Source organism: Lepidochelys kempii, chromosome 3 (assembly GCF_965140265.1).
Source record: "Lepidochelys kempii isolate rLepKem1 chromosome 3, rLepKem1.hap2, whole genome shotgun sequence".
Taxonomy (NCBI): domain Eukaryota; kingdom Metazoa; phylum Chordata; order Testudines; family Cheloniidae; genus Lepidochelys; species Lepidochelys kempii.
The window spans coordinates 190,861,361-190,879,083 of NC_133258.1; the positions used below are offsets into that span (position 1 = coordinate 190,861,361).

General features: G+C 45.0%; 1 protein-coding gene across 24 annotated transcripts in view; it reads left to right on the forward strand.

Annotated features, from left to right (window-relative positions):
- The window catches only part of LOC140909632 (uncharacterized), a 128,347-nt gene that overhangs the window by 8,723 nt on the left and 101,901 nt on the right, over nt 1–17,723 (forward strand). For all 24 annotated transcript variants that reach the window (XR_012158303.1, XR_012158304.1, XR_012158300.1 and 21 more), the window contains 2 exons: nt 7,117–7,338; nt 8,728–8,794. The gene's annotated coding sequence lies outside the window, so the exon portion shown is untranslated. The remainder of the gene's footprint in view (nt 1–7,116; nt 7,339–8,727; nt 8,795–17,723) is intronic.

Here is a 17,723-nt window from a genome sequence, read left to right on the forward strand (position 1 = left end):
AATAGAACTGACTGCAGGACTAAAGAGAATGATCTGGTCAAGTCACTCCAAATTTAGTCCCTGCGCCCATGTCTGCCCAGGTGCTCCCAGCCGACGTGGCCAGGAGTAACTCGGACACGACGATGACGGCTATCAGTTGTATTGCACCGTCTGCTGCCAGAAGGCAATGGGTTGCTGCTACTGTGTAGCAATGCCGTACTGCATCTGCCAGCACCCAGGAGACATATGGTGACGGTTACCTGAGCGGGCTCCATGCTTGCTGTGATATGGCATCTGCACAGGTAACTCAGGAAAAAAGGCGCAAAACGATTGTCTGCCCTTGCTTTCACGGAGGGAGGGAGGGAGGGAAGGGGGGCCTGATGATATGTACCCAGAACCACCCGCGACAATGTTTTAGCCCCATCAGGCATTGGGATCTCAACCCAGAATTCCAATGGGTAGCGGAGACTGCGGGAACTGTAGGGTAGCTACCCACAGTGCAACGCTCCGGAAGTCAACCCTAGCCTCGGTACTGTGGAAGCACTCCTCCGAGTTAATGCACTTAATGCACTTAGAGCATTTTCTGTGGGGACACACACACTCGAATATATAAAACCAATTTCTAAAAAACTTGACTTCTATAAATTCGACTTTATTCCGTAGTGTAGACATACCCTTAGTGTCATCCAACTCTACAATGAAGTCAGTGACATTTTTGTGCTCCATATATTGAGAGGAGTACATGGAGAAGACACCTAAGTGGCAGGAGAACATGGGATGTGCTGGGAACTGGCAGGGCCGGATTAACTCTCCTGTAGGCATGGGGCAATTAGATTTTGTGGGGCCCCTGTATACAAGTCTTTTTCCTGGGAAGGAGTTTGGTGCAGGAGGGGGCAGGGGATTGGGGTACAGGAGGGGGTGCGGGGTCTGGGAGGGAGTTTGGGTGCAGGAGGGGGATCCAGGCTTGGGCAGGGAATTGGGGTTCAGGAGAGGTTGCGAGGTGCAGGCTCTGGCTGGGAGGCGCTTACCACAGGTGGCTCCTAGCCGGCGGCGCAGCCGGGCTCAGGCAGGCTGTCTGCCTGCCCTGGCCCCACGCCGCTCCTGGAAGCAACTGGTTGCTGGACATCTCTGCGTGCCCCTGCAGGGAGGGGGACAGTGTGTCTCCGTGCACTGCTTGCACTCGCTAGCGCCGCCCCTGCAGCTGCGGGGACGGTGCTGGGGGTGGGGGCAGCGCACGGAGCTGCCTCCCCCCCACCGGGGACTGCAGAGACATCAGGGACATGCCAGCAGCCAGTCACTTCTGGGAGCAGCGCGGGGCCAGGCCAGGCAGTCTGAGTGCCCCAGAGATTGCTGCCCGTGATTTATTTTTGCAGGGTCCCCCTTGAGCTGGGGCTCTAGGCTGCAGCCCCAAAATCCTCTGCCTTAATCCGGCCCTGGGAACTGGCTGTATTTTTAAAGATTGTATCAGTTAATTTATTGAGTGACTGACAGCTAGAGAATTTGGGGAACCAGCTAAGGCAGGGGTGAGCAAACTACAGCCTGCGGGCCAAATCCAGTCTGCGAGCTGTTTTAAGCCAGCCCACGAGCTCCCACTAGGGAGCAGGGTCTGGGGCTTGCCCCGCTCCAGCTGGGGCACTGGGTCAGGGGCCACACTATGCAGCTCGGCCCCGCCCTGGTGCTCCAGCCAGGGCGCAGGGTTAGCGACTGCACCACGCAGCTCCTGGAAGCCGCGGCATGGCCCCGCTCCAGCGCTCTTGCCACGGTGCAGGGTCTGTGGCCGCTGCATGTGGCTCCCGGAAGCTGCGGCATGACCCTGCTCTGGCACCTGCAAGCTCAAATGGCCCCCTCTGGTTCTCCAATGGGAGCTGCTGGGGTGGTGCCTGTGGATGGGGTAGGGTGCAGAGCCACCTGGCTGCGCCTCCACCTAAGAGCCGAAGGCACATGCCACTGCTCCTGGGAGCTGCTTGAGGTAAGCATCGCTCAGAGCCTGCGCCCCTGAGCCTCTCCCCACACCCCAATCTGCTGCCTCAGCCCTGATCCCCCTCCTGCTTTCCAAACCCCTCGATCCCAGCCCGGAGCACCATTCTGCACCTCAAGCCTCTCATCTCCAGTGTCACCCCAGAGCCCGCACCCCCAGCCGAACTTGCACCCCTTTCTGCACCTCTGCCCCCATATTGTGAGCATTCATGGCCCGCCATAGTTTCTATTCCCAGATGTGGCCCTCAGCCAAAAAGTTTGCCCACCCCTGAGCTAAGGGGTAAATCCTGGGGGAATCTGGTCAAAAAGTATGAAGCTTTCTGACTTGACCACATGTGATGAAAAATTGCTTCCACAGCTGTCAGATATCAGTTATAGGCCAGATTTCCAAAAGAGCTCAGCTTCCTTTTAGGCACTCAAATAAAGACAGATTTTAAAAACAGCTCAGCACCCAACATGCTGGTTCTTTTGAAAATCTGGCCAGTTGTTTTGTTGCCTGAATGGGACTTGAGGTTTTCTGAAAATATGGTCCCTATTATGGGTGCTGAGCCATTTGAAAAATTCTGACCGTGGTAACTGCGTGGGTGAGAAACAATGGGTGCTGTGACTAGAGACCAAATCCTCACTACTGCGAGGAAGTCCTAATAGCTGAGCTTTGATTCTTACTCCTGGGGGAAATCTATGCCACTGCGCACATGCAGAATTTTGTCCCCGCAGATTTTTTTTTTCTCAGCAGAAAATACATTCTGCCAGAGAGGCGCTGCAATTATGCCTTTCGCCCATCCGGGGATGCTATGGCACCAGAACAGAGGGCAGCTGGCTCAACCAGCCCCAGAGAGGGATGGGGAGAGGCTGTGTTCCTCACAGTGCCCTGCCCACAGGGCCAGGTGAGGAGCCACAGGATATGGGTGGTGCGGGGGAACAGACAGCAGGGCACATGGGGCTGCTGGGGGTCACAGACAGGGATTCAGAAGGGCTAGTGAGGGGCAGGCTAGTGCAGGGGCTGAATGGGAGTGGGGGTGCAGGGACATATGAGGACAAGGGGTAGGGGTGGCTGAGTGGGAGTGCAGGGTCACATGGGGATGGGGGAGGGGTGACTGGGGATGCAAGGGCACATGGGGACAAGAGATAGGGTGCAGGGACAAATGGGGATGGGGGAGAGGGAGTGCAGGAACACATGGGGCAGGAGCAGATGTGCCTGACTGAATGCGTGAGGCTAGGGGTCAGCCAGGGTCAGCATGAGGGAGGCTCCCCAATTCCCTAACAATCCCTTCTCCTGCCAAAAAACCCCCTGCTCCATACTTCCCACCCACACCCAACAACCCTCCAGGTTCACTTCCAGGATCCTGCCCAGCAATTACTTACCTCTCCCTCAGCTCCACCCTTACCCTTGATTCCCCCAAGCCTTTGCACTGCTTCTGAGTGGCACAGGAAATATGTTTCTGTATTGTAGTTTAATTGAATTATTACTCAAAGTTCTGTATTAATATGCTAGTAAGGAATCTATTTGTCAAAAAACATTTCCTGAATGTTTTATGTTGTCTATTGTTAGACATACTTGCCGACAGGTATTTTGAAATAAATTACCAAAATAATTGAAACTGGCGTGATTATATTATGCAGAATTTTGCAAAATTTTAAAATATTGTGCACAGAATTTTTAATTTTTTTGCACTGAATTCCTCCCAGGAGCATCAGATATAAGTGCAAAGTCCATGTATTTGCTCTAGTTCTTGCCTAAAAAAGGTGATTGTGGAAAATCACAGAACAGTACAGTATGGGCAGTTATGGGGCAAGCTTCCCTAAAATGCCTCAGTATTGCCCCGGAAAGACTGTGCATTCTATGCTGAGATGGTTAACAAGATTGTCAAAAATAAATCCAAACAGAAGGATGTTTTGTGAGGCTTTTTGTTCTAGAGCAGGGGTTCTCACAACAATTTTTTTTTTGGGTAGCCACACTCTGAGACCACCAACTCTAACTGGTGGCTGCTTGGCAATTTTTCCTAAAATACTTAATTAACTTTAAGAAAAAACAAATAAATATGCACATGAATCTGTCCAAATCATAGTACCATATATACTCATTCATAAGCTGAATTTTTTTAGTAAAAAAGGGAAGCATCAGGGAAGGGGGCAGCTTATGAATGGGTATAGAATGGGAGAGGTGGGACACAGCCCTCACCCCAAACAGAGGGGGCAAGGAGTGGCAGCACAGCCAGAAGGGAAGAGGCGGGGCCAGAGTCTCTCCGCTTCTGGCCAGGCTGCTCTCCCACCAGCCTCTGAAGTAGCTGCAGCTCCAGGGCTGGCAGGCTGCAGCCGTGCCGCTTGGTCCTGCCCCCCAGAGCAAGCTGTGGCCATGCTGCCCAGCCAGCCAGAGCACGCTATGGCTGAGCCAGCCCACCCAGCCCACTGGAAGACACGGCCGCACCGCCCGGTCTGGCCCGCTGGAGCAGCTCATCCTCCCCTGGCCCATTCCAGCTAAGGTGGGAAGGGATGGGATGGGGACGGTGTGGGGGTCACGGGCTAGGGGTGGGGTCATGTGCGGGGTGGTCACAGGGGTTGCTCCCTGACCCCCAGCTTCTCTCCCCCCCACCCCCCAAAAAAATTTCCCCACCAGTTGCTGTCCTGGCCCGTCAGGGTAAGCAGCTGGTGCACTGGGACACTTTGTTTACTTAGGTTTACCTCCGTGCCTGCGGACGCTTGAGGTAAACAAACCATCTCGGCCCTCCAGCGGCTTATCCTGGTCGCCCAGGAGACAAAGTTTGCTGACTCCTGAATTATAGGGTCGGCTTAAGAGTGGGTCATAAAATTTTTCCATTTTTACTTCTCCATCTTGGGGAGGGATGGGGGGGTCGGCTTATAAACAAACTGGCTTGTGATCGAGTATATACTGTAATTTATTTATGTAGGGTTTTTTCAGACTCAATAATAAAAATAATGTACAGATGTCTATTCTTTACCGGAGCTAAACAGAATAGAAAGACAAATAAGATGCTTTGCATGTTTTTGTCTTTTTTTATGGTTTCTTTTGATTTTTTGGCTGCATTTTTAGACTTGCTAGCTAGTAAATCTGCTTCTGTGAAAAGTGGATATTTGTATGTTTGTTAATATCACTTTTCACAGCAGTGGACCTGTTAGTTAGCTGAGAGGTAGTGAAAAGTGATATTAACAAATATACAAATATTACTTTTCACAGCAGACTCACTCAGCCCTGGCAAGCCGGGGAACAAATAAAGACTTGGCTGGGGAGGTGGATAGGGAGGCAGCAGGGGCGATGAGTGGGATGGAGTCCTGTGGTCGCGGGATGGAGCCCACTGCTGAGTAGTGAAAGCCCAGAACCCAAAGCCCCATGGTCAGAGCCTGTGGCAGGAGCCCACTGCCATGCAGCTGGAGCCTGCCATCCGCCACACCAGGGCTGAAGCCAGCAGCCCCAGGAAGGTGGGGAACTCACACTGGCTGTCTGCTCCTCAGGTGTTTGTGGCTCCAAAGTGGGGTAAGGCCCAACCCCTCCTGGCAGCCCCAGAGGAGGGGCCGCTGCTTTGTCCTCCCCCAATCACTACCCAGGAGGCTGTGGCTGCAAGAAAAGCTTTTGGTGGCCACTGTGGCTGCATTTGAGAAACACTGAGCAGTGGTGCTCAAACTTTTCCTCTCGTGCCCCCCCCCCCCCTTACCAGTAATGGAATGTGTCCGTGCTCCCCCGGGCTGGGAGCGGAGTCGCGGCTGGGGCTGAGAGCGGGGCTGGGAGTGGGGGCAGGGGGCCAAGAGTGGGGTCTGGGGTCTGGCGGCCAAGAGTAGGGGCTGGGAGTGGGGACTGGCAGCTGGGATGGGGCTGCAGGTGGGGCAGGAGCAGACCTGGGAGCAGGGCAGGGCTGGGTGTCCCTCCCTCCCTGCCCCCCCCATGGGTGCTGGCCTGGGCTGCACCGTGGGCCCCAGGATGTTCCTCCACGTCCCCCTAGGGGGGGCGTTCCCCACAGTTTGTGGACCACAGTTCCAGAGGTTAGAGCAGGGGATGGAGATCTGGGTTCTATTCCTGTTGTTGGTGAGATCCATTTGTGGTGGCCCTCTTTGCCACTTAAGCCAAAGTATGCATAGAGACTGTGGGAGACTGAGGGTGGCCCAGCCCCACAAAGTTTGCCTGTCTAGGCTCAGCACCCGATGGAAGGGGTCTCTAGTGGCCCTTGATAAGCCAGCATGCAAAGCCACAAAGAGGGTGAGCTAGGGAAGGGGTTGCAGGATCCAGTGACTCAACACTAGGGTGGAGTGCATTTCACCCTTAGTAACCTTGGGCAAGTCACTTTATATCTCTGTGCATCAGTTTACCCATTTTAAGAACAGGAGTTATAATTGCCTACCACTATACTTTGTCCTTTGAGTTCTTCCAGTGAAAGGCACTATATACTTGAATGCAAAATATTATTTATTATTAGTATAAATGTTGAAGAGTGTGTTGTCATCTGTTCTTTTATTACTTCACAAACATTATTTGGCTGTTTCCATCAGTGGAATATGGAATAAGAAAAAAAAATAACAAAATAATGACTTATTTCTGCATATTTAGAATTTCATGCTATCCTTTTCTTATAGTTCTTTGAAAAGAATTACAAAATTTATAAAAGAAATGAATGGTGGGCTAAAAGTTGAATAAAATGAATTTGGTACTGGTGTAGCCAAGATAGGTATTTGCCTACCTCTTGAGTTTGTCCAATTATTGCCTCTGAAAATATTCTATATATTTGGCGTGATTCTCCTCTGCCCTTCACCTTTGTACACCTGTGCAAAGCAAGTGGAACATGTGACCAAATCAGAATTCTCCAGGAACTTACACTAGTGGTAGAATTTTACCCCAGCTTTACACAGGTGTATATGACTATTTAAGGGGCAAGATAGCAGAGAATCAAGCTATTTATCTTTTGCCTTAACTTTCTGCTTACACAAGTCATTCCATTTCAGATTGTTTCTTTAAGATGTTCATAACTTCCTCTAACGTTTTCCTTTTGTATTAAGGCCCCCAATAAGCATGTGTGTTAGTGATTTGCCAAGTTGGGGCCTAAAATTTCTTATGTTTAGTCTCAGGTCATATACAAATGTTTAAGTTGCACATTATATAAACTTCCCACCTGCCTCATAGCAACTGTGTATCCTCCTCCCTATGTACTGCAGTTACCCCCTTCCGGATGTCCATCCTTGGCTAGATTCTGCAGTTACCCCTTTCCGGATGTCCAGCCTTGGCTAGATTCCTCCCTCAGTGCAGTCGTGCAGCTTCTCCTCCCAGCTTCCAAACCCTCTGGGATTTCTCCAGCAAGAGCCAGCTGAATCGTAGATGCACTGAGGAGTGCTGGTCCCAATGCTTCAAGAAAGTGCAAACTTCCCTGAGACACTATGGTATGTCTTAATGTGTGATGCTTACTTATTCCAAGAGGTTTAATAGTAATGTTGAATTGTGGGGCTTGAAATACCCATCTATTTAGATTTATTTTTCTCCATGAGCATGACTAACTTCAATCCTTTTAAAAAAACGTGGTGGACTCTGCTAACTTTACCTAAAGCTGTTATAAAATTAAATTGCCTTTTTATATTATAACAACGATAGCGCAGATTTTCAAAGATTTAGACACTGACAGATACAAATAGGCACCTAGTGGGATTTTCAAATGTGCCTAAGCAGGTCTGTGTCTCACTCCCATTGAAAACAGGCACTTAACTTGTTTAGGTGCTTTTGAAAATCCCACTAGGCACCTATCTGCATCTTTAAAATCTGGCCCGAGGTGCTATGTGGTTTGATGTTTTTAACAATTCAGTAAAAGCATGCAAACTTTTTAATTCATGAAAAGGAAAAATGACATAAGGATGAGGCAAAACTATATAAAATAGAATAGCAGAAGATTGAGAAGATAACACAAAATTCATATCCCTGGTACACTGTAAAATGTGTTTTCTTGGTACAGGTAGATATCACAGCAGAGTGGAGCAATGGATACAATACAGGACTGGTAGTTCATTAGAGCTGGGTTTTACTCTTAGCTGTGCTACTTACTTGCTGTGTCTTTGGGCAAGGTGTTTCATGGCTCTGTGCCTCAGTTTCCTCATCCACAAGATGGAATAATAATACCTACTCTCCTCTGCAAAGTGCTTTGAGATGTATGCATGAAAATGTGCCCATATAACTGCAAAAATTAGCATATCACACATGAATTACAGTTGTTGCACTTGCTTAGGTTGACTGAATTTTGTTGTTATAAACAAAACAAAGTGGCATGTCTCAGTGCGTATGTTGTAGTTAGATGGGTTCCATCCACAGACAATGAATTCCTGGTGATGCACTTAATAGATTCACCCTCTAAAAGCAAAGGACAGTATTGCTCTGGACATTGGTCAGGCCTCTGTATGCTCTTCTCAGGAGACCCATAGTGCTGGTAGGACATCCCCATAACAATGAAACATGGTAACATTTACCTGGCATTTGATTCAAAGTCTGTTTCCAGGACTCTCTAGTCATCCTAATTCTTATAAGGCCTGATTCAAAGCCCGTTGAAGTAAATAGGACTATTGACTTCAGTGGTTTTAGGATCAGGTTCCTAGTGAGTCTAGGGGTATGAATCTGCTTTCCAAACTTTTCACTCTTTCTAAACAATGATGACAATTTAACGACACTCACTTTTGGTTTTGTTTGGAAATTTTCATTGTGCAACTATGATATTTTCTTAGTCTTAGGCTACTTGGCAAGCAATATAATTTGTCCTATTTTAATGTGGGGTATTGCATCTTTTATAGAACTCTGACTGTTGCCTTCTGGAGAGCACCAACATTTCATAAGAAAAAAGGCACGGAAGCACACAAGGTAATTTTATATGTTATTGAACATCCTGCTGGGTTGTAGCTAAATGCCATCTGCTGAAAGGTTGCAGTCACTATAGAGGGACACTATTCTCTGATTATAAAATGGTGCCTTATTAAAAGCATTTTTCATTATAGTGAGTCACACAAAACTACATTTCAGGTGAATTAAAATAGTTGAAATAATAATGGGTATGTTGCTCCTCTGCGTGCTAATAGTGTAGTAGATTTACTTTTTATTTTAGCTTTTTGGAGTGGAGGCAGAATAGTCTAGTGTTTAGAGCACCCAACTGGGAGTGGAGAATTCTGAAGTCTCTTTCTCGCTCTGCCACTGACACACATTTTCAGAAGTGTCCTGTAATTTTGATTGTCCAACCTTGGACGCTCAGAGTTTATGTTTTAGAGATGCTGAGTACCTGCAGTGCCAATGGCTTAAACTGGGGCTGTATATTTTTTAGCACCTATAAAAATCAGACCTTGGATGTTGAAAGCTAGGCACCCCAAAAATGAGAGAGGCAAAATTCAAAATTGCTTTTGAAAATGTTGGCATTAACATTTTGATGCCTTATTATTATCTCCTTGTGAGGCTTCATTGATTAATGTTTGTAAATGCCTTGAAAACCTTGGCTATAAAATGCTGTATAAGTGAAACATTTTGTTATTTTAGTACTACTATTAATAATAAATAAAGACTACTGTATGTTTAACTTTCACGGGTAATTTTAAACTTCTGCTATCGGCAATTATGAAAGAAAAGATCATTTAAACTGCATGTATAGTCAAGTTAAACAGTTTTAATAATATGCACATCATATTCATATTTCATATTTATTTTTTATTTTGGACTCTTATATTTTCACAGAGTAGTTAATTCAGTTCTGTTGATAGTTCTTGTGTTACAGTGTTAATTCTATAAGCTTGTTGTTATGGCCATCAGAATTATCAATAGATTTCAGAGCACAATAATGTTAACCATGTGCTTCTGTGGTACCAATGTTGTACTCTACTGTAAACAATCTTTGATCAGTGAAGTTTTCACAGTGAACCAGAATTTTAGATCTCATTATAAAACAATGTAATTATGTGCTGAATAAGAATAAAACCTCCGGAAAAGCATCTTGAAAAAGATGAAAGGCCTGAAGTGCTGATCTCATTGATCACTCTTTTTAACTGAAATAAAAAGAGATTACTTTGATTACAGTTAATTCTGTTTATATTATAAGGGAACAAAGGCATATAGTGCCAGATCCTCAACTTGTGTAAATTGCTGTAGCATAGTTGAAGTCATTGGGCGGTGACAACTTATGCCTTCTGAGGGTCTGTCCCATAAATTTTCCTACATAGGGATGTTCACTTTGTCCTTTAAATGACTTTAAAAAATCATAGTGCCCTATTGCTTGTTCTTAGAGCTTTTGCTTAAACAGTGGATATAGCTTTCCATCCTCTCACAACTGATATTGAACCAGACGTTTATTTCACATGCAGTAATATTTTTCACTGTTAATATTGAGAAACAGATAAGATTGTATGGTCTTTGGGGGCAGGGACTCTGTCTTCCTGTGAGGTGCCTTGCAGGCTTTTGAGCTATATTAATGAGTGATAATAATTTTATAATGGCTGCTTCGCTGCCCAGAAGTTTACTTTAGATTGAGGACAACAGCAGGGGATGGCAACAAAGAGAGATGACTGGGAAGGGCAGGACAAGGATACAAGGACAATACGATTGTGTGCTCACTTGGGATGCTAGTGCATACATGTGTCTTGATAATTAAGATGTATGATAATGAATTCTCTTTCTAGAAAGAATTAACATGAATTAAATGTAAGAGTGCAGAAAATAGACATAGGAACAGCCATACTGAATCACACTTCTCGTCCAACTAATCTAGTGTCCTCTCTGTGATTGTGGCCAGCACTGCAGATCTGGGTCAGATCTTGAGCCTTGTTAAGACTGCTTTGTGCCCCCTAGCATTGTGCTAAACATCAAACTGCAGGTCCTGAGGATCAGGGCCTTTGTGTTTTGTTCATGTAAATGCCTCAAACAGAAACTGTGAATCTGATGTTTTTATTGCAGAAACAGACTATAAATTACGTGTGGAGTTTGGAAATTGATGTGTCAGGTCTAAGTTAAGTGAAATGTGATTAGTGAGAAATGCTGGATACTGTATGCACACTTGTTGCTAACGCTTAAACAGGGCTTGATCTTGCAAGGTGAGGAAGTACTCTGTCTCCAGTCCAGCAACGCATTTAGATGTGCTCAGCACATTGTGGGTTTGAGTGCTTGGTGATCAGGAATGCATTACAGCTGGATATTTTTGAAGAAGAGCCAGTGTGGAATCCTGGCCCCGATGAAGTCCATGCAAGTTTTGCCATTGACCTCAGTGAGGCTAGGATTTCACTCCAGATATTCTAAGTTTATGTTAAAAACTTTCTGGGCTAAATCCTGCCCTCAATTACACCTGTCGAACCCTACCAGAGGGGAGAATTTGTCCATATGGCTTTAATTCAGTACTAGTGTCATATAGGTCTGTTTTCATTTTTTTTTAATGAATTCTGGATGATTCAATGGAATATCTACATGCCATGGAGAAGGAATTGGAAAATCACTGAAATAGCTTAATATAAAACTATATTACAGTAACAGGAGAATGTAGGTTTTAAAAATATTTATTGACTGTGTCTGTAGTTTGAGATCACCTATAATAAGCAATTCATTTCAGTTTGGCTTGACACCTTACAGGGAAAACCTCATAGCACTGAGTATGGTCCAAGGAAAATTAACTTGATTCCTGGACTAAAACTAGAAAGGGTTAAATAACTGGAAAACAGGGGAAACCAAACTGCATAATTAGATTATATTTAGAATTTGTTACAAATATACACAGTATCAATCAAATAAATTGTCTGATTTATTAGAAATTGCAACAAAGAGTCTTGTCTTATATGGTGAAATAAACAGATCTAAGGATGTGTTGTCTAGCCTTTCAGTATGGTGTGATAAATGTGAGATCCCTTTTTGAAAGGCTGTAACATGTAACAAGAAGAGTTTTCAGTTGTTAAAGAAAAAATCATAAGGGAAAAACATTAATGAAAGCTTTTATATCTGATTCTTGAATCTGTAATGACTTGTTTTTAGTGCATTGCCAATGTCCCACCAATGTTGGAAAACCTGGTATTATTTTCCTTCCAAACTGTCTTCTATAGCATAAGTAGAAAATACTGCACTGTTATCTGAAGACCTGATTCAAATTGTTCTTCTTTAAATCTAGAGAACTCCCATATTTCTGTAGGTGGCCATTTTATTTTCCTTATGTTTTTTCTTCTTTTTAACCAGGAGATCTATTCTCGGCTTATTTGTTTTCTTCAAGCTCTTTGTTGCCAATTTTTTTATTCTTTTCAGTACATTCAGTATGAATGGCTTTTATTTTATATTTAATATTACAAGAATGACAATAAAACCACAAAGGTAAGATCAAGAAGAGTGCACAAAGTACTCCTGCGTAAGGCCTTGTTTTTGGAACTAGTGGGAAAACACTGATGTAACTACAGTGCCATGTCTCCAGTCAAGCCATGCTATTTGAAGTTCAGGTCAAGTACAGTTCTGCCCCATGACCACCCTGGTGCTGCATTATACTTTTGCAGTTGCACTGGCATTTGGGTCCCTCTCCCTAATTTCCCAAAATAGCTTCCTGAAGCTGTGGTTTTTGGGAGAGCTTGGAAAGCTTCAGGGAGACCTGGGGAATTGTAGGAAATGAGGTCATATTCCTGCAAATCTCCTGGTGCCAGTGCTGTTGCCTAGTCCTTTTCTCAGGATGGTGGCCAGGATGACCAGTTAGCTCTTGCCCATTGCACAGCAAGAAAGGTTTCTGATGGAGCTTCTATAAAGCAGTGAGCAGACCGCCGAGGCAGTGGAGGATGTTCTGGTACTTGCTGAGAGCCAGAGACAAGTTTGCTGATGCAATCATGATGCAATGGTTGTGCTTTCATCACAATCCTAGGAGATGGCTCTCCACTGTGCTGGCAGATCAACTTCATAGGGTGACATGTCACTTTTGTGCCTGGACTATGATCCCAGACAGGTGGGACAAAACTATTCTCAAGCAGCATTGGCCACATAACTTTGAGATGAAAAAAGAGGCTCTTCTGTGCTTCTTTGCTTTGGCAGTGCAGTGAGTGCCATGCCATGAGGATGAGGGCTCCTCTCACCATGGAAAAGAGAATGCCGGTCTCCCTGTGGAAGGTGGCTTGCTACCTTAGTTACCAGTCAGATGGGCCAATTTGAGGCTTGGAAGTCTATTGGGGATGTTGCTATGGTGGAGGTTTGCAGGTCAATAGATAATGTGCTGCAGGAATGTGCGATCAAGGTGGCCAGTGTGCCAGAGATCATTGAGGGACTTAAACAGCTGGGAGTTCCTCATCTGTGCAGCAGCCATTGATGGAACTCATGTGCCAATTAGCAGTTGGCTCCTAAACACAAAATGGCTGCTGCCTCTGTAGTTGGGGGGAAGTGGACGTCACTCCATTTAAAGATGCAGTACACAGAAAAGAAATTATAACTGGCACATGCTACCTATACCACAAAAATAATTAACCTTCATAGAAGGAATAGCCTCATTCCCATTGTTTATTTTTATGTTCTTAAGTAGGAGAAATGTCTGCACTCTTCTCTACTTTTTTTTGTCCTACTTAACAGAAAATATCTAGTTGCATATGTATAACCCTCTATAAAACACAAATCCTCAGTCTGGCTTTTTTGGGATTTGAAATAGGTTCAACAGGATCAACCAACTACCACATTAATGTGCTGAGTCTGTTCTCTGGCAGCTACAAATGAATTTGATAACATGAAAAATTCCTGTATGGAAAAATGGAAAGCTGATCTCCAAATAAAATCCTCTCTGGGATAAGAAATCCCCTTGCACTATGGAATATTATTCAACATCAGACAAGGGCAAAGGACCAAATAAAACACTCAGTAATACATTTCTCAACCTTAAAACTTGTTTCATGAGATTAAATTTTAGCACAAACACAAGCTGACTCCTGCAGTCTTCACGCAGTCAAAACTCCCAATAGGAATTGCATACATATAAAGGGTGCATGATTGTCCTATTTGTGGTACTAAATCTGTATTTTTAGATAACATTTTCCATTACAAATTCAATTATGATAATTTTTTCCAGGTGTGGGAATTTGTTTATAATGGGCCAAATCCTGTTGTCTATATGTAAAAATGATCCAATTTTAATGAGAATTTTGCTTGAGTAAGGACTGCAGGTGAAATTGACACTCTAAGGCTCGAGTGGGACTTAAGTGGGGCATACAGCTTTTACTGGCCCTCTCCAGAGAGCTGAGTTTCGCACTGTATAATTTGGACCAGTATAATCAGTCTTTTGAATATCTGAGATGAACCCAATACATTTTCTAACATTCCTGGGATAAAAGAATTCCTGTTGTGATGTACTGAAAACACTGGACTAGATTCACAGGCTGCTTATGCTAATGTAAATGGTGGTAGAATTCCCTTGGGATGGAAACTCCACCAGGGGACTGAATTTCATTGGTTTTGCTGTAATGCAACTCTTGGGGCAAGGCATAGTTGCAGGGACTGATACAACACAAAAAGCGGATGGCATTGCCAGGAAAGGCATACACAGCATGCCAGGAGAGTCAGCGAATGGAGCAGCTTTCTAGAGAAGATGTAAGCAGTAAAGTGTCTGAGGCACCAGTGCACAATGAAATTGTTACCCCGGCAGAAACCTGACAGAGGTAGAAACATTAATTTCCCTCTAAAGAAGGTTGAATATCATTCAGGCATAATGGGTTCAGCTGGCACAGGCAAGTGTAATTACATCTTCCTTTGCCAGCTTAGCCAAATTTGTCTATATTGGGTATTTACTGTAGTTCCAAGATGCAATAGGAATAACCCACTAGGGAAGTTTTCTTAAGCCAAATGTAAGTAAAGTTTAAGTTTTCTCTTTGTCATACGATCAGAAACACTGTGTAAGAGGATACTTGCACCATCTGTATCTTCTATAATTATCCTGAACCCAACACTAGATTTTGTGCCCCTATTTTTAAAAGACATACTGCTAAATAGATTTTAAGAATGTTGCCTTTAGAACAATAAGTGAGCAGCACCATAGTACTAGTGAAACACCAGGAGCTTGGCAGGTCTCTGTCAGCTGAGAGAAATAGCAAAAGCAGTAGGATAAGATCAGACTAATTTATTCTACTCTTTTATGTGCAGCATACTGACTTGCAAATCCCATGGTGTTGGGAGAAAGTATGTTGTAAAGTCTGTTTCATGTGCTATAAATTACCTGAGGGAGAGTCTGAATTTTTAAAGGGAATTTAGATAATTTCTCTTTTTAAAAAAAATGCAGTATAGTAAAAACCATATTTTCAAATGTTCATGCTAACTTTATATATAAAAATAGACATTAAGCTGTAGATATTATAACTAGACTTCTGCATTCTGATTGCCAGCCTTTTGGTCAGTTTATAGAACTTGGCAGTCTGCAGTCAAAGAGGAGCCAAACGTTTTGTTATGGCTTTGGAAAGGGTGAGAAAGTAAAGAAGAGAAGAAAAAGATTTTTGAAGTCTTTGTTGAGATGTATGATGATTAGACTGATCTTACAAACCTCAGGGCTAGATCCTGGGATCTGGCAGAGCTATGCTCAGAACTAACATAGGACTGGAGAGGGAGGATATGAAAAGTTGGCTCTCAGACACCTCTCTGCTCTTCCAGTCCTGGGACTGGCTCTGAGACTGTTTCAGTCTATGCTGTAATTTAGCAAAGCCTCGGGGCAGCCAATAGTAACCCCTGACAGGTGGCCAGAGGGCCAGATGGCACTGTCTATGCCAATTTTATGCTTGCTGGAGATTCCCCTACACCTGAAGAGTCTCCAGTTGCCACATTACGGCTACTTTGCACTGTCTGAGCAGTAGAGCAAAAAACATCTGGAAGAGGGCCTGAGGACCTGACCCAACTTGTTTGCACAGAGAAGGGAGTTGAAATTCCTGAATTTTTTCTTGGTTTTGTTTTGAAAGCTCCATCTTTAGGATGAGTATGCTTCAGACTTGTCTAAGCACAAACTTGCAGTGATTTAATTTATCAGTTTAGTTACACTGGTGCAAAACTGTGTGGATGCACAAATCTGTTTAAAACTAGTTATAGCGGTTTAGCTTGCACTTGTAAATTGTAATTTAGATTTAAATCGCTTAAAGTATTGACACACACAACTGCAACAATTAAACTAAATTTGTTTAAAATCCCACCAGTCAACTGTGTGTTTAGACCAGCAAAGTAGGGACCCAGGCACCTTTATTAATAACTGGGGCGTTTTTACTTAGATAAGTAACAATATACAGTGTGTTAATTCTTCTTCTTCGAGTGCTTGCTCATGTCCATTCCGTGATAGGTGTGTGCATGCCGCATGCACGGTTGCTGGAGATTTTTCCCTCAGTGGTATCTGTAGGACTGGCTCTAGCGCCCTCTGGAGCCCTGTGCATATGTGCCCGTATCAGGGCGGTCAACCGCCCCCACACCTTCTCAGTTCCTTCTTACTGCCTGACCGTGATGGTTGTGGGAACGTTGGTTCTTGCTGTGGCAAGGTTTCTTTCTCAGTGGTTGGACTTTCTCTGTTCATAATCAGTATAGTTTCTAGAGTTAGTGTATATAGTAGTGGTAATGATTGTCCCTGTCATTAAGGGACTTTTTGCCCCATGGGTTGGGCATGCCCTGGGCTTCAAGCCTTATGCCTGTTGGTGGCAAGCTGATGCCAGTTAGTGACCCGCACCCTAGCTGTCTAAAGTGTCTAGGAAGAGTCTCGTGTCAAAGAGAAATGCTAGATCTGCAGGGACTTCAAACCCCACACCAGAAAGGACAGGAATATTCTGGTCAACTCTGGTCAACTCTGGTCCCGGTTCAGAGAATAGAGTTCATCGGGGCAGTGCTCTATTAGATCCACGCCAACGCCTCCCTACCGGAAGCCCATTTCCAAGCTATGTCAGACCTGATTTCCAGGGTCACAATTCACCCACTAATAACTGCTTGGATCTGCCTCAAACTGTTGGGTCACATGATGGCACGTATCTACGTGGTGTAGTATGCAAGGCTACGTCTCAGACCTCTACACATGTGGCTGGCATCAGTCTAATTCCTGAGCAGACAGAAACTGGACTTGATACTTATGATTCTGCCTCTGGTCCTCACTTTGCTGACTTGGTGGAGAGACCTGGGATCTGTAATGAAAGGGGTAACCTTTGCTGCCTCTCATCCATTGGTAACCTTAGTCTCAGATGCATCAGACCAGAGTGGGGAGCCAACTCAGCAGTCTCAGGACTCAGGGCCTCTGGTCCTCCCTGCATATAAACATCATGGAACTGCGGGCAGTACGCTTGGCTTTCCATTGTTCCTTCCCCAGATCTCAGGCAAAGTAGCACATGTCTTGATGGACAACACTGCGTAAATGTTTTACATCAACAAGCATGGAGCAGCTCAATCTTCAGCCCTGTGCCAGGAGGCCCTCCAGCTGTGGGACTTTTGCGTGAAACACGCCGTTTACCTTGAGGCGTCACATCTCCCGGGAGCCCGAAATGCACTGGGGGATCACCTCAGTAGATCCTGTCCCTCTCACCACGAGTGGTCTCTTCACCTGGAGGTCATCAGTGTCATCTTCCAGAAGTGGGGGCCTCCCCAGACGTACCTGTTTGCCACTAGACAGAACAGGAAAAGGCATCAGTTCTGTTTGCTGCACGGGCACAGCATAGGCTCCCTCTTCGATGCCTTCCTCTTCTCGTGGGCAGACCACCTACTATATACCTTCCCACTGATCCCCTGGGTTCACAAGGTCCTCCTAAAAATCAAATGGGACAAGGCAAAGGTTATCCTGGTAGCTCCAGTGTGGCCATGCCAGCATTGGTTTGGT